At 34.7% G+C, this 25,282-nt stretch overlaps 1 protein-coding gene and 1 pseudogene across 1 annotated transcript in view; one reads left to right on the top strand and one right to left on the bottom strand.

The window, feature by feature from the left end:
- DOK6 (docking protein 6) overlaps positions 1 to 25,282 on the bottom strand; it is a 459,594-nt gene that overhangs the window by 309,997 nt on the left and 124,315 nt on the right. The gene's annotated exons all lie outside the window — the stretch shown is intronic.
- LOC116561849 lies at positions 8,061 to 10,352 on the top strand (annotated as a pseudogene).

Below are 25,282 nucleotides of genomic sequence, written 5' to 3'. Positions count from 1 at the left end.
CTGGTATATTTTGCTGTGAAACTCTTTAGTGCACGGGCCTCAGTTTGTTGGGTTTTGTGGGATGGGACCTGCCAGGCCATATGGCCTATTTCCCTGCTTTCAACTCTGCCTCAGGACGGGTAGTTCTATCCTACTGGCATGAGTCCAAACTGCTGCCCAGGTCCGTGCCAACAACTTACGGTGCCAGGCAGGAGGTGGGTCAGAGCCATCACTCAGATTTGCATCAACAACCTGCAGCGCCCCTCAGTCCAGCAGGGCTCTCATGGACTGTGGGTTGCAGGAGGGATGAGGGAAGCACAGGATCCGAATTGGAGCTCTGAGGGGGTGAAGTCCCTGACCCTCTGGGCCAGCTGCACTTTCTGGGTGGAGGTGTTCCCTGCCCTGTCTCGGTTCACCCTCCCTGGGCTACTCTTGCCCTGCTTGGGCTCGCCCTCCCTGGGCTATTTTCACTGTCCTGTAAGTCCCACCAAAACAAACCCAGCACCTTGCTTGGAATCGTGGAGTCCTCTAGCCCTCTGTGTCTCACTTGCTGGGAGCTGCACTCCAGAGTTGCCTCCTCTCAGCCATCTTGGTGCCAGATCAAGTCCCTTTTTTTCTTAATGTAACAAAAGAGTACACCTATTTAAACAAACTGCTACAATGCACACTCAACAGGATCTTTGCTCTTTAAAGTAAGTTACTTTTCTCCAAAATGATGACACCTATAATTTCAGTCTTAGGAATCAGGTGGATCCTTAATATATGTGTAAAAGCTCCAGTAATTAAAACTTTTCAAAGGAAATATAGTATGTTAATTAGTATATCAGTGACTTCAAAGTAGGGGAAAAAGACAAAAACATTATTGTAAGAGAAAAATAAGAAGCTGCAATAAGAATATAAATTTTTATATATTAGGAAAGCATTATTGGAGAATTAAAAATCAAGTAATTGATTAGAAGACACTTGCCACACACATACCTGTCAAACGGTACATATCCAGAATATGTGAAGAATCCAAAAGAAGAAGACAGACAATCCAGTTTTAAAAAGGGCAAGATACTTGAGCAGGCACTTATAAAAGGGAGCTGTATAAATGGCCAATAGGCTTATACAACATGCTGAATCTCATTGGTCCTTAGGGAAACCTGAAGTAATAGCATAATGAGTTATCAATTCATTTCCAACAAATTGGAGAAAAAAATAAAAATGCTGATAATACCAAGTGTTGGTGAGGATATGGAGCAATGGAAGTCTCACACTCTATTGGAGACAGTGTGCACTGGATGACTTGGCGAGATACATACATAGCCAGAATCTAGCAATTCTGCTAACAATTTACATAGACTCTAGCAATTCTAATCCTGGTTATGTACTCAACAGAAATATCTGTACATTGCACAGATAATGGACATGAAAGAATGCCCGCTATAGCATTATTTACACCAGTCACAAATGCAGAAGTTATGATTGTTGTATATGGTAGAACACTAGACACCAATCAAAGAAATACATGAACTATGGTTACATACAGTCTCACAGGCAAATCTCAAAAATATTATGTTGAATAAAAGCATCCAGACAGAAAAGAAAGCATGATGCAAGCTTTATTTCCATATATTCCTCAAATTGCCAAAACTCAGCTATACTGTTCAAAGGTGAATACTTAGGTAACAAGTGTATAAAGAGTGACAAAGTGGCTTCTGTCATAATCAGCACAATGGTTCATGTCCTGGTGTGAAAGGGAAGAGATGTGTTGGGATTGGGGTTTCTTCTTGGCTACTAACAAAGTTCTATTTTTTGATCTGGTTGGCATGTACACTAGTGTTTTCTTTAAACTCTCCATTTAGTCATTTTAGTCTCCATTTATGTTATTTTTTCTATGGTTGCCTTAATTACAGTTATAAATTTAAAAATGAATTTATATATATTGGAGTTTATACAGATGTTATGAGATCCATTTTGGTTTTCTCCTTGTTTTTGCTCCCTATTTGTAAGAAAAAATTGATAGAGCAACAGACAGAGACAGAGGAATTGATCCTTTCCTAGTATTTATCAGGATAGCAGAAGACAGTCCCTGCTACAAGTGCTACAAAAGGTATTATGAAAAGCCACTCATAAGACTAAACTCTTTAAGGGAGCAGGTGGACATCAAACAGCTTTTGGTGAAGATGCAGGCATCCCAAGTACTGACATCTAACGTGCTCAAGTTTCTAAGGAGTCCCAACATCTTTAGTTCATCTGTTAAAAGAAATAAGTAAACAACTGGATTTTCAACTGGAGTCTGGAGTGAATCTGAAAGTGGTTCTTCTGAGGCTTCTGAAGGGAGACAATCTGGGATTCTAACTAGGAAAGGTTATTAAATCCACACTTGTTGAGCAGGGAGACACTGTGCTGGGGGCTTTACATCCAAGACCAGGCAATCCTGGTCACAGCCCAGAAGGGTAAGTAGGTCTAATCCATTTAAGTCAAGTAATTTGGCAAAAATCACAAAAAGAAGTTGTGCTGCCAAAACTCTAATGCAGTTTCCTGTCTTCAAAGCCTGTGTTTTCAGCCCATCTCTGTGGCCCGCCCTATTTCCACATCATGGTCTCTCTAATCTAAACTGTGATGTACCAGAGGTGTAACTAAGCATACACTTAAACAGAAGGCCATGACTTATGTTTCTTTATTCTTCTGTGAAATAATGAAGTTATTTTCAATCCTTAGTCTTTAGAATAGACTTACGCTATGCACAAATGTTACAGTTTTCATTACATTTGACTTTGTTCTTCAGTCAGTGTTTTATTACCTTTCCTGGTAAGCTATTAATTGACTTATGAGCAGAAATAGCAATTATTTTCCCACCTGCAGCAACATAGGCATTCAAAATATCTTTGGGATGAATAGAGATAAAGGAATTGATATTTTAAAATTACAATTTTAAACCTTAAAATATCAAGGTTTTTAATTTTAATTTTTATCTTCTCTTTTTGTTAAAATGACATGTAATACTAAAAAGCCAATTAAAGAATATTTTAAAATACCACCACCATCCGGAGAAAAATATTGCTAACATTTTGATAGCCTTCTAAAATTAGCACACCATATCTCTGTGCTCACACACCACACACACACATTTTCTATATGCATACGGCTTTTCAAAGAGTTCCATTTTCATATTTCATTCATTCGGCAAACATCCTATGAATATTTGCTATTTTCCAGGTACATTTCCAGTTGCTTAGTGTCAAGCAGTGGATAAAACAAGAACACCTGCCATCCTTGTCTTCATGGAGCTCACCTCTCAGTACAGACACAAAGACAAAACAAAGAACAACTGAATAACATGCAGATTATAAAAAGAACAACCAATGTGAAGAAAATTAAAAGAGAATGAGAAGTGGAAATTCTGGAGAAAGTAATCCTCTTCTTCCCATAGCAAATGTTCTGAACTTCATGCCTTATCAGTAAATACACATGTATAATATCATTTTAATGGTAACTTATTGATGTATTTATATATTAAATATTTCCAAACAGGTTCCTATAGAAAAACATTGACAAATAAAAATTGTATTGATATTGTCACTATAAAATATAAAGCAAAGATAAATATATTTAGTATAATGCTTACTATATAATTCATCTTTAATATATGATTATATATTTAAGATGTTTATTTATGTATTTCCATATATCCTAAAGCAAGTTCTTAGAACATGGAGATTTATTTTTCCAAAGCACTCTAAGGTCTGACATCTTGATTAATATATAAAAATCCCTAAGTGTCTTTCTATTTGACTTGTCCTCAAGACAATGACTTTCTGAAGTGTAGAAACAGTGCCCTTTTAATCTTTGTCCAGTAAGTCCTCACTATGTTCCAGGAAAGCGATTGTTTAAAATACTCTCTCAATTGATATAACAATCATCCAACAAATACTCTGCTCAGCAAAATGTTGGCAAAATCTACTTGCCTTTTTTGAACGTGATTGGGCTCGCCTGAGTAACCGAGTATGTGAGCTGGGGTAATGCATTTTGCAATTATTTTTTCTTCATGGAGACTTTAATACATTTTCAGAAGTGATTTTCTAAACACAGGAACGTTAATAATCAATTTGGAAAATTCAAAAGGTAAATGCATCTTTGTCTGCAAAGAGTGAGACATTTAAAACAATACACATTTTAAAATAAGACAGTTTTGCTAAGAGTGGAATTTTGATGTTTGTTTCAATATATGAATTTCCTAAAAGCCACTGGCATATGATGAAAAATAACAGTGATTTTCTTTATATAGTCACTGAAGGCTTTCCACTACTTTGTATAGTGCTTCTAATCTACATACATTTTTAACCTTTTTTATTGACATGTCCTCCTGGATTTCCTCAGCAGAGAAATCTTAGTATTTTATGTTGTATGGGTCCATTCATTTTCTAATTGTTGTCTGTATTTCAATATGACAAACAGTATAAATATTACCTGCCCTACTTTTAAGTCAATGATTTATGACTACATGATAAACAAGGTATTTATTGAATAAAAGATAGCTGTTGAAAACCAAAACCCTCATATCTTGTTGATTGCAGAACATCACATTCCAAAAATATACACCTTTGCTTTCTTCAAACCGTGGAATTCAAATGCAAAAATATTAAGCTAGGAATTATTATTAGCCCAGGCACAAGATTCACAATGCCTATGAACTACTTGAAATGTTATACATAGTTTTTTTTAATGTACCTGTTCATTTTCTCAGAGAAATGAATTTATGATTTCAACTCATTCTCGAAGGAATCATTTGCTGTCCATACATTTATCACTACATCTTTACAATGGAAGAAAAGCATTCTTCAAAAATCCAATTTCATCCTGTCACCAATAATGTTTTTTTCCTTTCTACTGCTTTGATTAAATTAGCATATTTTTAAAAGTACAGTATATGTTACTTCCTGTAAATAAGATTTTAAAAATCTCCAGCCAGGGCAACATGGTGAAGGCCTGTCTCTACTAAAAATACAAAAATTAGCTGGGCATGATAATCCCAGGTACTCAGGAGGCTGAGGCAGTAGAATCGCTTGAATCCAGGAGGCAGAGGTTTCAGTGAGCCAAGATCTCACCTCTGCACTCCAGACTGGGTGACGAAGTGAGACTCTGTCTCAATATATATCAGGGAAAACAAAATGATGTAACTTGTTCTCAAATACATGAAGTAAAATAACTCTTAGCTCTCCATATACTTCATCATTTTCTTCACATTTTTCTAAAGAAGCTTTCTCAAACTGTGCTTAATACCATTCGATACGGATGTTTATGCTGAGTAGAGAAACCAAGGTTTCATGTATAAATGACTCTGCAAAATGCTGGATTAAACAAAGTCAAATTGTTGTTTACTCAGAGAATCTCAAAGCATTTAAAATGCATTAAATGGGAGGAAAAATATATATTGTTTCTCAAATTAATTAAATGAAGCATCCTTGTTTTTATTCTGTGTTTTATTTTTGCTTTATTTTTTCCCATGGGTGCTTTTATCTTATCCAGAGTTGTTCAGTATTGTAATGAATCAGAAATTTTCACCAGTGCTACTTTCTGAGAACATTTTCATATAGGCATTTTTAGTGTCTGAAAATGTATGGAAGGTTGTTGTTTACATATACCTGGTTCTTAGGAATAGAATTTTGTAGATGCAGGAGTGGTTGAATTTTAAAACTTTATGTATTATTAAAGAAATAAGTAACCTTAGGTAATTGTGATTATTGTTTTTTTGTCAAAAATGTTTATAAAATTTTGGATTGGCTATGTTCTAATATTCTGAAAATGCAAGATGATTAAACTTTATAAACTTAGTAAAATTAACATTTCCAAAGTATCATGGCATGTGGGAAGTATATTAAAACTGGATATAGCTATTGTTATATTCTTACTTACTGATATATCTTTATCTAAGAAATAGTAGCTATTAGCATTAATTTCCTAGGCTACATAGACAAAATTTTTTTTAAAAAAACTCTTCTCCACATTTTCTGAGATAAGTCTAATAAGTTCATTCAAATAAAAAATGTACTTGTTTCATTAAGCTCTACAGACTATGAGTGCTTCAAGAACTGATTCCCTGACAGTAAGATGAATGTGTAACTTGCATAGGCATCAATTTTCCTTAAGTATCCTCAAGTAAAGATCTTTAACAAACTCTCACTTCATTAACAAACTACTTGATGAGTTGAGATACAAACTGCTTTATGGAACTTGCCACCAAAAAGTGTAAATGCAACTACTATGCCCAGATCAAGCCACTCAATTTTCTAAAATTAAATACCTAATCAAGAACTAGAAAAGGACTGGAAAAATGGAGTACTGGATTACAAACTTTAAAACGTAAGTTTCATGATAAGAATTTATAGAAGGAGCAGAGAATGTGCAACATCCCACCTCATGCATTTCCTCACTGTGAGATTATATCATTACGGTAGTAAGGATGCCTCATCCTACAACTACTAATTTAATAAAATAATGCATGTCTAATTTGCATAGGCCTATCATACAACTTCCTTTAAATATGGCAGCTGCCATAAGAAGTACTGTGGCTACAATAATGATATTCCACATTATAGGGCAATGTTTTCTAAAAAAGTGTTTTATGCATTTTGGCAAATAGCTAAATGCATCTAAGAAGCAAGTCATTCATTAACATTTAAATCAGATTCAGAACTCCAGGCAGCATCAACTTAAGGCATGTTAAGGTAGAAATTCTTAAGTAAACTGAAGCTTATACAATTTAAAATTCTTAAACAAAATGCTTTAGGTCATAAATAAAATCAAATTTTAAAAATAGCCATATAGGTCCAAGAATATACCAGACTGGTTGAGCGACTGGGTATTTCAGGTCAACTTGTACTCAGTGTCTTGGTTTTTCAAGCTACAAGTCTCTAAGCTGTAAGACCTGCAGCTGTCATTAAAATATCTACAGTTCTGTGGCTTTTATAAGCTTAGCTAAACAGACTGTATGCTGCTACACTACATACATCCATTATGGGTCTTCCTTTGCACAAAATTGCAAGTCAGGACATGGTTCACAGCCTGCTGAATTCTCTGAAATAAATGCAGTGGCTCTCTGATAATGTAAAACCAAAATGTTTTCCTCCACCTGCAAGTTTATTAGAAATACTTGAGAATACAAGAGCAACTGAAAAAGACAAGTCAGCTATAAAAAGATGCCCCGTGTTCACAAAAGCAAGATGTAGAATCAACTTTAGTGTCCATCAATAGGCAGCTGGATAAAAAAATATGGTATCTAGATACAATGGAATATTATTTAGCGATAAAAAGCAATAATATCATGTCATTTGCAGCAACATGGATGGAACTGGGGGTTATCATGTTAAGTGAAATAAGCCAGGCACAGAAAGACAAATATTGTACATTCTCACTTCTATGTGGGAGCTAGGAAAGTGGGCCTCATGAAGATAGAGAGAGAGTAGAATGATGGTTATGAGAGGCTAAAAACGGTGTTTGGATGGGGGGGATGAAGAGAGGTTGGTTTTAATGGGCATAAACATATAGTTAGACAGAAGGAATAAGTTCTAATATTAGATAGCAGAGCAGGGTGATTATAGTTAATAGCAATTACGTAGTATAGTTGGGATGATTGTCCACTCCAAATCTCATGTTAAAATGTAATCCCCAGTGTTGGAGGTGAGGCCTCCTGGGAGGTGACTGAACAATGGGGGTGGATGTCATGAATGATTTAGTAAATCCTCTTGGTGCTATGCTTGTGATAGTGAATGAATTCTCCTGAGATTGCATTGTTTAAAAGTGTGTGCCCGGCTGGGCGTGGTGACTCATGCCTGTAATCCCAGCATTTTGGGAGGCTGAGATGGGTGGATCACAAAGTCAGGAGTTTGAGACCAGTCCAGCCAACATGGTGAAACCCTCTCTCTACTGGAAAAAAAAAAAAAAAAAAAAAAAGCCGGGAATGGTAGTGTGCACCTGTAACCCCAGCTATTCAGGAGGCTGCGGCAGGAGAATCACTTGAACCCGGGAGGTGGAGGTTGCAGCGAGTTGAGATCACGCCACTGCACTCCAGCCTGGGTGACAGAGCGAGACTCTGTCTCAAAAAAACAAACAAGCCCTCTTTGTCCCAGTGCTAACGGGCACATGGCTCCTTTTTGCGAACTTTCTGAGTGCCAGACACTGACTGCGAAGACACGGTAGGCAACCCCTCCAAAGGAAAATGCCATGGCAAAGAGAATAAAAGCTAAGCCCACTTCAGACAGACCTGAAAGTCCGTATCATTCCGTCAGGCACTTTGACTCACTAGCTGTAACAGACATCCCTGGAGCAGATATTCTAGATAAATTATTTGATCATGCTGTACCCAAGTTTGGGAAGAAGGACAGCCTTGGGACCAGGGAAATCCAAAGTGAAGAAAATGAAATTCAGCCAAGTGGAGAAGTTTTTAAGAAGTTAATTCTTCAAAATTATAAATGGATGAACTATCTTGGAATTATCTGCAGAGTGAGTAACTTCGGTAATGGACTCACTGCACTGGGACTAAAAACCAAAGAACAGCATTGCCATCTTCCGTGAGACCAGGGCCAAACGGATGACTGTAGCACGGACCTGCTTTAAGTGCAACTGTCCTCTTATGACCTTACATGCCACAACTTGGCAAAGCAGCAGCAGTTTATGGGCTAAGTGAATCTGAGGCTTTCTATCTGGCTACTAGTGTGGAAATTCTGGAAAGTAAACTTAAGACTGCATTGTCAGATATTAAGTGTGTTAAACACATCATTTATGTGGACAATAAGACTATCAATAAAGCAGAGTACCCTGAAGGATTTGAGATTCACAGCATGCAATCAGTAGAAGAGTTGGGATTCAACCCAGAATACTTGAGCATTTCTCCAAGTAGACCAACGCCTTCAGACACGGCCATTATTATGTAAACTGGTGGTTCTTCTGGTCGACCTAAGGGAGTGATGATGCATCATGGCAATTTGATAGCTGGAATGACAGGCCAATGTGAAAGAATACCTGGATTGGAACCAAAGGACTCATATATTGGCTACCTGCCTTTGGCTCGTGTGCTAGAACTGACAGCAGAGATATCTTTGCTTTACCTACAGCTGCAGGATTGGATATTCTTCTCTGCTTACACTCTCCGACCGCTCCGGCAAAATTAAAAACAAGGAAGCAAAAGGAGACTGTACTGTACTGAAGCTCACATGTATGGCTGCTGCTCTGGAAATCATGAATGGAATTTACAAGAATGTTATGAGCAAAGTCCAAAAGATGAATTACATTCAGAAAACTCTGTTCAAGATAGCATATAATTATAAATTGGAAGAGATCAAAAGGAAATAGGATGCGCCTCTTTGCAATCTGCCACTGTTCAAAAGGCGAAGGCTCTGGCGAGAGGGAATGTCTGCATGATGCTGCCCGGAGCGGACCCACTGTCTCCTCAGACACACCGATTCACGAATGTCTGCTTCTGCCGCCTAGCTGGCAGGATTATGGATTGATAGAATCATGCAGTGCTGGGACAGTTACTGAAGTAACTGACTATACTACTGGCAGAGCTGGAGTCCATCTTATTTGCTGTGAAATTAAGCTAAAAGACCAGCAGGAAGGCAGTTATACAATTAATGACAAGCCAAACCCCAGAGGTGAAATCGTAATTGGTGGATAGCACATCTCCACGTGATATTTTTAAAACGAAGAGAAAACAGCAGAGGATTATTCTGTGGATGAAAATGGACAAAAGTGGTTTTGCACTGGCGATATCAGAGAATTCCATCCCAATGGATGTTTACAGATTATAGATCATAAGAAAGATCTAGTGAAGTTACAAGCAGGAGAATATGTATCTCTTGGGAAAGTAGAAGCTGCGCTGAAGAACTGTCCACTTACAACATCTGTGCTTTTGCCAAAAGCGACCAGTCCTACGTGATCAGTTTTGTGATTCTTAATCAGAAGAGATTGACACTTTTGGCACAACAGAAAGGGGTGGGAGGAACTTGGGTTGATATCTGCAATAATCCTGCTATGGAAGCTGAAATTCTGAAAGAAATTAGAGAAATTGCAAATGCCATGAAATTGAACCTTCCAGTCAAGGTTCAATTAAGCCTAAAGCCATGGACCCCTGGAACTGGTTTGGTAACTGATTCTTTCACACTGAAAAGGAAGGAGCTGAAGAACCATGACCTCAAAGACAGTGGATGAATGTATGGGTGCAAATAAAATGTTGCTCTCTTATTGACAGCTGTGCAGGAGGTAGCCTGGTGGTTTTTTACTTCCAGAGTTTTAAGCCTTTGTTGAGCTGTCTGTTAGGATGTAAGGTTTATCATTCTAAAGACACAGTAAAAAGAAAACAAAACCAAAAGTAATTAAAATTGTTGTCCAGTTTACCTTTTTTTTTTTTTTTTTTTTTTGAGACGGAGTCTTGAACTGTCACCCAGGCTGGAGTGCAGTGGCGAGATCTTGGCTCCCAGCAACCTCCATCTCCTGGGTTCAGCAGTTCTCTGCCTCAGCCTCCCAAGTAGCTGGGATTACAGGCACCCGCCACCACATCAAGCTAATTTTGTATTTTTAGTAGAGACAGGGTTTCCCGACCTTTGCCAGGCTGATCTACCAGTCTCAGCCTCTCAAAGTGCTGGGATTACAGGCGTGACTCACCGTGCCCGGCTCTAGTTTACTTTAACTTAGTTTTGCATAGTTCAGCTTAAATTTTGCATAGTGCAGCTTAAATTGAAAAGTTATTTCCCTTTAGCTGTGTGATTAATTATAGAATAGAAATTCTATTTTTAAAAATTAGCCTAAGGAAGGGGTTTGGGAATGTCCCAGACCGAATTCCCAACATGTACTATACTGAGAGATAACTATATATAAAATTTGTTGCACACAGAAGCTGTATTATCTCTGAGAATGAAAAGTGTAGCCTGTTTGATTTAGTTGAGTGTATGAATGGATACTGAGGAAAATTAATGATAATTAAGCTTTTATAAAGTTTATGATGTAATCTCCTACATGAATATAGATTTTTAACAAATAATATTTTGATAACATTAACTTCTATGAGATCTTTCTTATCTAAACTTTCCCAGATTATAAAACTATAATATTAAATAGTTGGCTTATGAATCAAAAATAACTTTTAAAAAGTTATTAGTGGAAATGGTTCATATATGAATGATTTCTTTATGATTATGTTTTCATGACTGTTCTCAAATACCTATAATATCATAAAACATAAATAAACTCATAATTGCATTGAAAACTCTGGAATGATGTCCTACAAGAGCATTTAACCATTATATGGTATATTAATGGAAAGTCTCCAACACTGAGTAACATGCAACACAATACAGGTGAATACAAATTTCCTATGATTGGAGGCAACAGGGAACAGGGAGGTAGGATGAGTATGGGCAATTAAAAGCATAATTAAATAAAGACCTCAGGAACAGGTTTGGGTGAATCCTGACTTCCAATTGACCAATCCCAGCATTGTACTCTGGTTGAACTGGCAAGAACTACTCTACAAATAATCTGAGAGACCCAGTGAAAGATCAGAAACCAATAAAAAATAAGGAAGGGACCCTGTGCCCTGGGTGACATCAGGCTGCTGGAGTAGAGAAGAGGTCTCCAGATCCAGACAGCTAGGACCTCATGCACCCTAAAGAAAGCCTATCCAGGCCCATAGATGAGCAGGAGGCAAAGGTGAAAAAGTGTAAAGGATGCTAGTGCTGGACAGAACAAAGCTGATTTTATGTATAAATACATGTACAGTGCTTTAATATAATATATATGTATGTTTATATTGCTAAATAAATGTATATTATATAAAATTTATTCATAATTTATATAAATAGCATCCCATACATATACATGACATTAATTTTTATGTGTCAGCTTGGAGGAAGTTTTGGTTGAGATTAACATGTGAATTAGTGAATTTGAGGAAAGGGTTGGTCTTCCTGGTGCAGATGGGCCTCATGCCTGAGTAGAACAGAAACACCAGCCTCCCAAGCAAGAGGAAATTCTCTGGCAGACAGCCTGAGCCTTCATCTGCACAGTCAGCTCTCCCAGGTCTCCAGACTGCAAGCCCACACTGCAACTTTGGATTTCCATACACTATAATTGCATGAGCCAGTTTCTTATAATAAATGTCTCTATATATCTATACATGAGCAGATATGTAGCAGATATATATCTATATAGAAATTTAGATATATTAGAGATATATATATATGGATTTATATAGCGATTTAGATAATAGATACATCTATATATTTAGATCTATAAATCTATATAGATATATAGCTACTATACATCTATAGATATTTAGATATATAGATATATCTATATATGAGATGTATAGCAGACATATATCTATATATTTAGATACATATACAATAAATCTCTATATCTAGATTATATAAATTACTAATATATATAATACTAACATATATATACTAAATAGTATATTACATATAGATATAGCTATATATTTATTATAAGAATATCTATATAGATATATATTTATTATAAGGAATTGGCTAATGCAATTGCAGTGTATAGGTATATAGATATATATATGGAGAGAGATACATTCAAATTTCAATTGCCATCTTTGTTTTGATAGTGTATGGTTACTTCTTAAGTGTGAAATGTATTGATATTTGGAGGTAATAATTAAAAAACAGTTGACACTTGAAGAACATAGGTTTGAAATGCATGGATCCACTTAACGTGGGAATTTTTTCAATAACTACAGTTGGCCCTCCCTATTGTGGGTTTTGTATCTTCTCTGTCTTCATATACATACATAGAGAGATTTTTAATATAGAGAGATATAATATGAAATATAAGGAGGGATAGATATGCATATTATATATATATATAGCGAGATAGTATAATGTCAGAGACTGTTATATATAATATTAAAATATGGTTGACTCTTGAACAATATAAATTTAAATATGTTGTTCAAGGGTCAACCATATTTTAATATTATATATAGTATTATATAGTCAAACATAGTTTTGGACATATAACTATAATGTGAGACTCAGTGGAAGATAGTATGCATATGTGTGTGTGTGTGTGTGTGTGCCTATATGTATATACACACATGCACACAGACACTTCACTGCTTCTGTTTCTCTGGAGAACCCTAGTATAATATATACATATATAATTTACACATAAATATGAACTCATTCAATAAACATTAATAAGTTTCAATAAACCAGATAAGTATGAGATAGTAAATAATATTAATATATTAACAATAATGAATAGATGATTAATAAAATAATATAAATAACTATAATAAATATAAATAATCAAGGATGGGAACTATAAAAAAAAAGTTTGACAAGTTTGTCTATCCTGCAACAGACATCATAACCAAATAACAGACATCAAGGAACGGAAAACTATTTGGGCAACAACACATACACACACACACACACACACACACACACACACACACTTTTACAAAAGGTTCACCTCCTTAATATATAAGGTGTTTCTATAGAGCAAGTATAAGAAAACAAGCAGAGAAACCCAAAGAAATATAGGCAAAATTTTGATATGCCAATTCTTAGAAGAAAATATATGACTACTGAATATATAAAATGGTACATATCTACATTAACAAATAATGACTCACAAATTAAAATAAAATAATGTTTGGCCAAACATACCGGCAACACATGAAAGAAAAGATCATCCATGTATTCCAACTTTTCACATTTCCTGGTAGAAACTTCTCAACAGTGTTTTCTAGCAGGTTAGCGAATCTGCCCTCCATATTGTCAAGTGTGCTCTCTTTACTCTCCAAAGTTTTCTTTAGGCTTTCTCCCTTCCCAGCTGTTTGTAAGAATGACAAAGCTCTTTTCATTTCATTAATCTTCAAAGAACCAATTTTGTTTTTTAATGAAGAATTCTACATTTTGGTTCTGTTGGTTGTCCTGTTGTATTGATTCTTGCTTTTTAAACATTAATTATTTCCATATATTTCTACCCTGACTTGTCTTATTAATAAACATTAAAGTATATACAAATAAATAAATGATTTTTAAAAGTTCAGAAAAGTAAAAAAGTATAATAGGGAATAAAACTGAAACCACATGTTTGGGACTTTTTGTTTTACCTTATATTTTTACTCTTTTACAAAACTAAATATTACAAAAATGGTTGAAAACTCCTTTATATCTATCACTTATTTTCCCTTTTCTAAACCAAAAAGAGTCACTACCCTAAAAGGTCATCTGCATCTTTCAAAGCAAAGGCTAACATTTCTACTAGAATTTTGTACCTTCATTAGCAAGATTTAGTACTGTTTTTATATTTTAAATTTTGAAATATAAAACATGATGTATAAAATTTAATTCTGACTTCCAATTATAAGACTGAGCTTTTTTCATGTTGATATGAATTATTAAATATATTTTAGTTTCAAATCTGTTATTAGGTAGATGTGTTGAAAATAGCTTTCCCTATTCTGTAGCTTGACTTTTCACTTTTTTAGAATTTAATTTTTCAAGCAGGAGATTTAATTTTGCTTTAGCAAAATGTGTACATTATTTTTTCTTTGGTTGAATTTCTTACTTCTAACTGCTTAAGAGGAATGCTTCTTATCTATAAGTAGTTACTGAGACATTTGAACTTTTCACCATTTCATTTTATTTTTTCTTTCCCTTTTCAATGTTATTTTACTCTTTTCTGGCTTTGTAATGGAATAATAAAATTTCTTAGATTGCCTCTTTTTCCCTCAGCAGCCTCTGAAACCTTTCTCACTGCATACAAATATCCATTTCAGTTGACAAATATGTTTGAGTACTCACACAGAGCTCTCTACCTTTCTTTTCATTTTCACTGGTAAATCTAATAGAATCTCACTTTAAAAAATACGGTTCTAATAACTTCCTAGCTGATTCTGCCTTCAAGTTTGTTTTACTTCAATCCAATTTACAAACGATTGTCATATTAAATATCCTAACACAGAGATGTGGTCATGTATTTCTTTGGATCAAAAAACAAAAATAAGAAAACAACAAAACTTTCAATACAATTTCCCATTGCTTATAAAAGAAATTTTGAATTCTAAAGCTTATCCATCAAGAGCCATCATGGACTAACCCCAAAATCATGTGGCACATTTGTCCCTTTCTCCATTAAATCCTCTCCTCAAATTGGACAGGTTTAATTATCATTATCCCTTGAATATATTTGCTTTCATTATTTTTTATCTGAAATTCCCTTATTTTTAAAATGTACATGCTTTATAATGTTTTCCCTTATCATTTGTTCTTTGTTGTTTTTGAAATTAATCTCATCCACAAAAGAACATAATTAGGCTACATTATTATTTTGTTTCACATGAAGAAATCAAAGTACAGAAATATTTTCTTAAAAGGTAGTAATAAAGTACAGGAATCAAGCTCTGACAATCTAGCTTCAGAGCTTGGACTCAGAATTACAAAATTATACCCCCTCATGCATTATGAACTGGAGTCTTAAGAAATATATTAATGTATTGATTTAAAAGCTGGGAAAACCTACAACACCAGGGAAAACAAGTTGGCTTTCTTCAGAAATGAAAGCCTGGACCTGGGGGAAAAAAGAATGCAAAAAACAAAGAGGTGTAGTTGAAATGAGAGGTTGTATATGTTTGTCTGTTTCTTTCATCCTTGTTTCTTTGTGAAGTCACCTTTGTGTGGGAAAGACCTCTCTTTACCTTTCCTCATACTTGCTCCATCTCACTTGTTCTCTGTTCACCTGCCTCACAGTGAAGGGTATCCAAAGTCCCTTTAAAAAGTTCTTCTCAAATTGGAAACCAGTCATGTAGGAGAATCACCCATTTATTCTGGCACACTGAAAATTTCAGCACAATTGCAACTTTTCATGTCTGAAAGCCCAAGTGACAGCCGACACAGAAAAAGTAAATCGAAAGGAGTGTAAAGAAAGAAAAAGGGTTTGCAACTTACTTTCCTCCTTCTAAGACCTTGGGAACCTAAAGCCCGTACGGAGTCTGTTTGGGATTAAAGCAATGAAGAACTCTCTACTTCATGTGCTTAGTTATCAATAAATTTTTGCTCCAAAGCAGACCTTTTTGAAAATACCCCTTTGGACAAGCTTTCCATCCTTTCATTTGAAGAAGACAAATTGACTGCAATAATAAGTATCTTTTAAAATCAAGAGTAAAAGAAATGTCAAGATCTAAACTAAATGATGTTTGAGACCACTGTGCCTTGCAGCCTTAGGAACTAATCCACACTGGGTGGATGAACAGAAGCTTCTCACCTCATTGCATGATCAAGTCATGAAAGCTTCAGAGGCTCAAAAGCCCATGGAAGAATAGCTTCAAGAATGACTAATTTCAAATGTATAAAGCTCCCCTGAAATGAAACGTCTTAAGCAAGCATTTTTACTCAGGAAAAAAAAAAATCAATCTCTGAAATTGCAAAAAGTATACAATATTTCTTTCCTACTTTGTATTTTTATTGTTTTCACAAATTTAATTTTAGCTGTTGTGTAAAATGTACTAGCTTTTTGTGTAGAGCTACATAACTGGACTTGGGGTTCTATATTTGTTTTAATGTTATTTTAATTTTATGGTTTAACCTAAATTTTTCTCTTGGGTGAACATTTTAGTCATCACTTTCATATGGTAGCAGCAACAACCTTGACTTTCAGTAATAATAACTAGCATCTTAATTTCTTCTGTTTCCCACCATTGTAAAGTGACTTATAAACATTAACATAGTTTAAGCCACACCAAAATCCAGCAAGGCAGGCAATATCATTATTCCTGCTTACAAAATGGAACAGTCAGGCCGAAAAGTGAAGTAATTTAAAGTTTAGCATAATACTAAATTATTGTTATAGTTTGATAAGTTGGTTTCCTATTTCTGCTTTCTCTTTTTCTCCAAACTGTTCTGTACACCACAATAAAAATAATCATACTAATGCTTTTGTAATTTCATGGCACCTTTGAGGGCTTCCAGTTGTCTAGCAGGTAAATTCTAACTGCCTAAATCCCACACACAAGGCCATGCACACCATCTTCATTCTGCCTTTTGGACTAACTTCCACTTCTTTTTATTCAAACTAAGTTCTAGGGATTCACAACACTCGTCAACTCCCTTTCTTTTTAAATTTCTTTTTATTTATTTTTTTGAGACAGAGTCTGGAGTGCAGTAGCACAGTCAGCAACCTTTCTTAGTGCTTCCTGGGTATCCTGATATCTGGCCATAGTGATTACTTTTTCCTGTCTTTACAGGTTTTCGAGGAAGGAATCGTTTGGCAGATCAAGCTTTCCTGTTCATGTTTTCCTATGCTCTATTTTCCCCAAACATGACCATTATACTACTCTTCAGATTTTGTAAATCAGCATACAGAAGTTTCATTTCTCCTATTAGAGTGCACAGTTGTTGAAGGTAAAACGTTGTATGTCAAACAGTTTCTGGCACAATGTATACCCTTCATGGCTCAGTATATATTTGTGGGAGGCTAAATTCATGCCTTTGATTCATAAAGAACCAGTATCAATTATTTCAAACCTGGATACATGAAATATAAACCATAATAACACTTTCATACCTATTTCCAATAAAGTATCTTTCATAAATGATTAGAAATTGTTGGGTTTTAAAAATATATAATAAGGTACTCAGTCTTTGTGGATAATATATACACATCATCAATGCACAGATCCCACCCACTGCTGCTTCCTTGCTTTAAGGCTTATATATTAAGACATTATGAAAGGCATCAATTTCCCCATCATAAGCAAGTAGATATTTCTACTTAGGAATTACTCCAGAGCATGAGAGCAAATAACAGTAGTCTGCAATTTTAGTGCCTTAACTTATAATTCAAATTATACAGTAAATACATGTTGACAATGGGGAAACATCATACTTATATTTGGGTGAAATAAAACTCATACTTGCCTTCAAAGAAGCGAACAGTTTGGCTAAACAAAAGAGCAAATAAACATCCTAGTAGGTAAGTTCAGAAAAATATTATGATATGTATTTTATATATTACAATACATGCTAGCAGGATAACATACACTCTTTTCTTCCTCCCCCACTCAAATGAGTGCAAGAATTAGCATTTAACTTAATGGTGAATTTCTGCCAACGAGGATAACAACAAACATTCTCTTTAACAGAACTATGATTTGTGTGGTAGTAGAAATGTTAACCAATGCAATTACAAAAGAGAAGGAAATGAGAGACAGAAATATTACAAAGAGCTAAAATAACTTTAAGTGAAATGCCCATATATTTAAAAACCCAATAGAATCAACTGGAATCTAGAACAAAACATAAAGTAATTAATTTCACTAAGATAGGAGTTAATATAATTATCAAAAGTCTACAATCTTGAATACAAGAACCATAATCACTGAAGAAGTATGATGGAAGAAAAAACTTCATTTACGATGGCCATATAAATATTAAGAAGTCTAGAAATACACTTAAGAGAATGTTAAAACCCACAAAAGAATCATTAGAAGATACTTCTGGAGGAAACAGGTTATGACTTAATGCAAATATCTACCAAGATTGTGGACAAAAGCTAAATTCTCTCATATTAGTTAAATTTTGAATGCAATAAACATTAAACCAGTCCCCTGGAACTAGATACATTATTTAACTTATGGTAAAATAAGAAATACCTAGTAAAACTCAGAAAAATAAATACATGGTGGGGGAGACCAAACCTATATTAAAACATAATGCCCCAATGATTAAAACAGTGTAGCAATGGCACATGAGTAATCAGAAAAGAAAATCTAGAAAGAGGATATGATGTTAAAGGTGGCATCTCAAGTCAATGCGGGAAGGATAATGAACATTGATATGGTTAGGTTCCGTGCCCCCAACCAAATCTCACCTTGAACTGAAATCCCCAAATGTTGAGAACAGACCCTGGTGGGAAGTGATTGGATCATGGGGGCAGTTTCTCCCACGCTGTTCTCAGGAGATCTGACGGTTTCATGTGTTTGACAGTTCCTCCAACAAGTGCATTCTTTCTCCCTCCTGCCGCCTTGTGAAGATGGTGCCTTGCTTCCCCTTCTGCCATGATTGTACATTTCCTGAGGCCTCCCCAGCCATGTAGAGCTGTGTCAATTATACCTCTTTCCTTTGTAAATTACCCAGTTTCAGGTATTTATTTATAGTAGTGAGGGAACAGAGTAATACATATTTTTTTTTGAAAAATATATGTGACTTTGAACCATCATTCCCACATTCTAAAATTTATATCTTAGATACATCTGCATTCATAATAGTGTTATATGCATAAGTTATATATCATAGAATTGTTCATAGAGCAAAACCTGCAAAATAAAATTAGTCATTAATAATGAACTTGTCAAATGAATGATGGTACATGCACTTACTGGAATAGGAAATCTTTCTATATACCAACATGAAAATCTATCCAGGATACATATGTATATGCTGGAGGATATACATGTATACCCTGCACTCCCTGTGCCTGTATGTCTACTTGGGAGGCTAAGGCTGGAGGATCACTATATGTGAAAAAAAAACCAAGCTGCTTTTGTATAAGAAGGAAAAATAATTAAAAATGTATAGTCACATTTTTTTGACCTTCATAAAGAAACTCTAGAACTACACAACCTGACCTTAAAAACAAGTTTACACTACAGGAGTCAGGGGCAGAATCTACCAAAATGAAAGGAGGAGAGAAACTTTTCAATTCACAAATTATGTACTAGTGATTTGCTTACCTGATAGTTAATACTAAATTTGATGAATGACAGATTAAATGCTTGACAGAGGTATTTGAGGTTTTTTTTTTTTAATTTATATTGACAACCATTGAAGAATTCATAATCATGTTTGTATTTTAGAATGGTTAATTCTGGCAGTGTAGTGTAGTTTGATTAAAAAAAAAAAAAAAGCCTAAGGCAGGGATATCTCTTAGTTAACCAAAGTTTTAACAGCTGATACTCATTACATGATTTCTGTTTGTTTGAGAGAGCATATCCAAGCACTCTGTCCCTCAATTCTCACATGTGCTCTGTGTGAAAACTACTCCCATTGTTTCCACGTTAGAGATGAAGAAATGGATAGCAACTGAGACTTAAACCATCCAATAGCCTATGAGGATCAAGGACAGTATTTGCAGGAGAGGTTGGGAAGAAAAATGGGATAGAAGAAGAAAGGAGGAGGAGGAAGGCTGACATTTAAAGGGTAATGAAGAGATGGAATTCTGAAGAAGACAACCAGAGGGGTGATTAGAGTAATCAGGGAGGAAATATCCTGGAGATGAAAAGAGTAGGAATAGAAAGGTTGGTGTAGTAAAAAGAAATAGAGGCCGAGGATGGTGGCTCATGCCTGCAATGATGGCACTTTGTGAGGCCTAAACAGGCAGATTGCTTGAGCCCAGGAGTTGGAGGCCAGCCTGAGCAATACAGTGAGACTCCCACCAGCCTGGGCAATACAGTGAGACTCCCATCTCTACCAAAAACACAAAAGTTAGCTGGGAGCGGTGGTGGATGCCTGCAGTCCCAGCTACTTTGGAGGCTGAGGTGGAGGATTGCTTGAGCCCAGGAGGTCAGGGCTGCAGTGAGCTGTGTTCACATCACTGCACTCCAGACTGGGTAAGAGAGCAAGACCCTGTCTCAGAAAAAAAAAGGAGAAATAGATCATTTACGGCACCCAAACTTAAATTATTCTTATTGGAAAAAAATATTAACAATGAATAGCATGCTTTAAATAAAGACACTAAAAATTAGACCTCAAGTGGTTTCCCTAGTATTCAAAAATACTATAGGGCTTGCTCTAAGACTTATTTTTCTTCTCATTCTTTTCATATTTATCTTTCATGTAAGTTCTCATATTTCAGAATAACATTTCTATTCTTAAAATGCAGTTGTTCTGACCAAGAAGATAGATACATGAGAAAAGAACCCATTTAGCTTAGATTTCAATAAAATAATGATAGCCCTGTAACTTTACAATATTTTTTGCATGGCACAATCATAAAGTATCAAATTGAACATGGCAGTTTTATTTTAAATCTCTTCTTGGATACAAGTCCTTTTTAAAAATCCTTCAATCATTCTTCCAGAAAAAACAGCAATACTGAAAGCTTTTTAAGGAGCTTATTTTTACTGGAGGCCATATTTCTGATACATCTTGGACATGTTGGACTGTTATGTCAATATACTTTTAAGAATAGTGTTATAAAAATCATATAAAAACAGAGAGGCTGTCCTCTGCAAAAGAGATTTTATTGGAATTGTGGCCGTGTAGCTATTGATGATACCTTTGAAATATATCTGCTAGGCAAAGATCATAAATGATTTCTTATTCAAAACCTTAAAACTGGAACTGAAGTAGAAGTTTGCAGATTTGTGTAAAATTCACCTACTCATCTAGAAACAAAGGAATAATCCAACTCTTATCAATATGTCTTTCTCATAAATGCTCAATAATTAGTGTATAGATTCCCACATGCAATTCAATCAGTTAAATAAATGTACATATGATAATTAATATCTGCCACTGTACTAGGCACTGAGGAATATGAGAATGAAAAGATTCTAACTTGAAGAAACTGGCAGTCTGGTGGGGCAGACCAGCATGCAAATAAATAATTCCAACTCACTGAAGAAAGGGCCATGATAATGATATTTTTGGGGTAAACTGAGACAAAGAGAAGCACCTGATACAGCCTGTGGAAAAAAGCCTGAATGAAGGAATGCTACTTAAGAGAAGGGAAGACATGAGTGAGAGTGAGTTAACCAGGCAACATCAGAGCCAGAAGGCAGAAGTGAGCCCAAGGTTCAAAAATCTTTATTAAATCAAAGTGGAATTTTCCCTGTGGGTAATTTTATGTCTTACTTGAATAGAGTTTAAAACTTCTGTATTGGCTGGGCGAGGTGGCTCACACCTATAATCCCAGTACCTTGGGAGGCTGAGGTGGGAAGATTGCTTGAGGCCAGAAGTTTCAGACCACTCCGGTCAACATAGCAAGACCCCGTCTCTATTTTATAAAATAATAATAATAATGACAATAATAAATCTTCTGTCTTATATGTTAATGTGAACATTCTTGTGTCTGTATGATAATATTTATTAATTTAATTCAAGATATATTCAGTTGAGCCCTTTTTCTTTCAATCACTAACCAGCTACATGATATTGGCCAGTTTCCCGAACAACTTGGATTTTCTAATTCTCTCTTGTAAAATGAAGGAGGTGAACAAAGTCACTGTTAAAAGTTCCATAAATGCCAGATATAGGTGAAGGGGAGAAAGGTAGCAAACCACATTGCCATGTATGTACCTATGCAACAATCTTGCATGTTCTTCACATGTACCCCAAAACCTAAAATAAAATATACGTTAAAAAAATGTTGTGGTATGTTGTGGATATATCAATAATATGTGACCACACAGGGTATATATCTTCTATTGTTTAAACTTAATAATTGAAAATAGTTATGTAATAATTTTTATTGAAGTGATGATGTTTAGACTAAGAATAAAAATTCAAACATATAAAAGTTTAGAGAAGATAGACATTCACAAAAATTTCACCAACCAGAAATAACCACAATTATTAAAATAACCAAAATTTTTTATATATTCTTTGTTTATGTACACAGGTAAATGAATAGTCAGAATTAGCTTTATAAAGGTAACATATATTTAGTGAAAACTATACTTGATAAGTACAAAACATTCCCTTTTACTTTTCAGTTTTAACAATGTATGTTTAGCAGTTTATGTTTAATTATTCCTATTTTTACATATCAAATTCTACAGTATTTACCTTGCATTCCTCTCATACTAAATTTTCTATTACAGAATGTAATATTTACCAAGTCATTTTTACCATAGATTCTCTTATTTCTGAGGTAATTACACATGTTTCAGTGAAACCTGCTTTTACTGCCACGTTATTTGTTTAAAGAAGGGCTTGTAGGTGTAGTCCTTTGAGTTCTTTCTTATATCCTTGAACATAACCATCTGCTTTCTTTCTACTCAGGGACTATTTGGCTGAATTAAATTTCTTGGTAAATGCTTGATTATACGGGACCTTGTAGACAGTGTGCTAATTATGTGGACATTGAATCTGGCACTAGTTTCTTCCCTACGTCTCTCCATTTACTTTTTTGGCGGAATTTTTTATTTCATAATCAGTTTTCAAGAGTTCTTTGTAGCTATTATAATTACTGAGATCTTTCATTTTTAGGAAGTTATACCTGTTACACTGGTATTTGGATGATAATTTGGCCGGGTATATTTTTTGGATAACATCTCCTATCACTCAGAACTCTGTAGATACTTATTATTTTCTGAAATCCACAGTTTCATAATGAAATTTGGGACTCCTATAAATCATCCTGCTTTAAGTAATTTTCATTTCTGTTTGGAAACTGAAAAACTTTAGATATTTATATTTTAATAGCCTAAGTAAAAATATTTAATAATAAAATATTAGAACTAATACCCTTAAAGATCAGAAACATGATAATGTCCATTATCACATATATACATGAATCACATATACATGAATCATATGTACGTATGAATTTCATATATGTGAATCACATATACATATGAATTTCATATATATATCACATATACATATGTGAATAACAAATATATATGTGAATCACACATATATATGTGAATTACACATATATATGTGTGTGTGTGTATATATATATATATATATGTATATATATATTCAACCATGTAGTGGAAATTCATAGCAAGTTCATTAACCAAGAAAAAAATTAAAATATATAGTGGTTGAAAAGAGTTTTTTAAAAACCCCAAACCATAATTATTTATGGAAATTATATTGCCTACATAAAAGTGAATCCATAGCAAATTATTAAAATTATAGAGATTTCAGCAAGTTAGCCAGCCATAAGATGAATATACAGAAATCAATTGCTTTCCTGTCCACCAGCGATAAAGATACAGAAAATGTAAGAGAAAATTTAAGTTTTACAATGACGGTAAAAGTGAAAATATAAAACTTGGAAATAAATCTAAGAAAAGCTAAAATACAAATTTTTTGAATGACATTAAAGTCCTAAGGAAATGAAGAGATATATGCACAACATACAGTGATCCACATTCATTCCCCTGATACTAATCTATAAATGCAATTTTAACCAAAACCCTTACAAGATATATGTGCAACTTTACAAAGCTAAAATCACAGCAGATGCTAAAGAATGAGGGTGTACTGAGACAAAGGGAAGCATGTTGATATAGCCTGAGGAGAACAGCCTAAATGATGAAACTCTGCTTAAGGGAGAAGACAGGAGTGAGACTGAGCTCACCAGGCAATATCAGAGCCAGAAAGCAGAAGTGAGCCTAAGGTTCAAAAGTCTTTAGAAAATCAAAGTGAAATGTTCCTTATGAATAATTTTATGTCTTATATAATTTATCCAAGATGATCATAGCAGATGCTAAAGAAGAATGAGGAAGTTTTGCCTATGGTATGAAGACTTATAATGAAAGTACAGGAATTAAGAATGTGTTGTTTTGATGCAAAGGTAGATACAGGAACAAGTGGAAACATGGAGCTCCTCTACTGGCATGCTCATATGTGGTGTGCTTACACATGACAGAGCTGGGATCTTAAATGGAGTGAGGGACCACTCAGTAAATGGGACTGAGAAAATTGGCTATTCATATGGGAAAAAAAAGAGTAAGTTTTACTCCAACTTCACACCATACAAAGAACCAGTTCCCATGGATAAATATTGTATATATGAACAACAAAATTTAAAAAATAGAAGCAAATATAGAATAAGTGTATTACATTGGGCTTGAGAAGGAATTCTTAGATGGAAAACAATTATATATGTAAAATATATACATGTACGTACAGAAGACTCCCATATAGCAAATGCATACATAATTGTGAAGTTGTCAGCTTCTAAAATATTCAGTTAGCACTTTTATGCAATTGCAATTTCATAACTCTAAATTCATGTATAAGATTAACCCTAGTATCTTGTTAAATTATAGAACAATATTATTTTATAGAATAGATCCCATCTCTATGAGACATACATAGCATAGTCAAAGACACCTGCATTAAAACTGCCACTTAGCAGCAATGAGATTACAGGCAAGTCACTAGCCTTCTATTTAGCAGACTAAAAATCACATTTTAAAAAAGAGCTTCTAAGAGTTGTTGAAATGATTTAATGAGCTAATACCTGTAATGTACTTTTGTGCCAGTGCCTGAGACAAAATTAGTAGTCCAAAAAGGTTAACATTATTGTCTGAAATTACTGGAGG

Source organism: Sapajus apella, unplaced genomic scaffold (genome assembly GCF_009761245.1).
Source record: "Sapajus apella isolate SASKATOON/1434 unplaced genomic scaffold, GSC_monkey_1.0 scaffold30, whole genome shotgun sequence".
NCBI lineage: Eukaryota > Metazoa > Chordata > Mammalia > Primates > Cebidae > Sapajus > Sapajus apella.
Note: the sequence above shows the minus strand (reverse complement) of the source record. Positions and strands in the feature narration are given on the sequence as shown.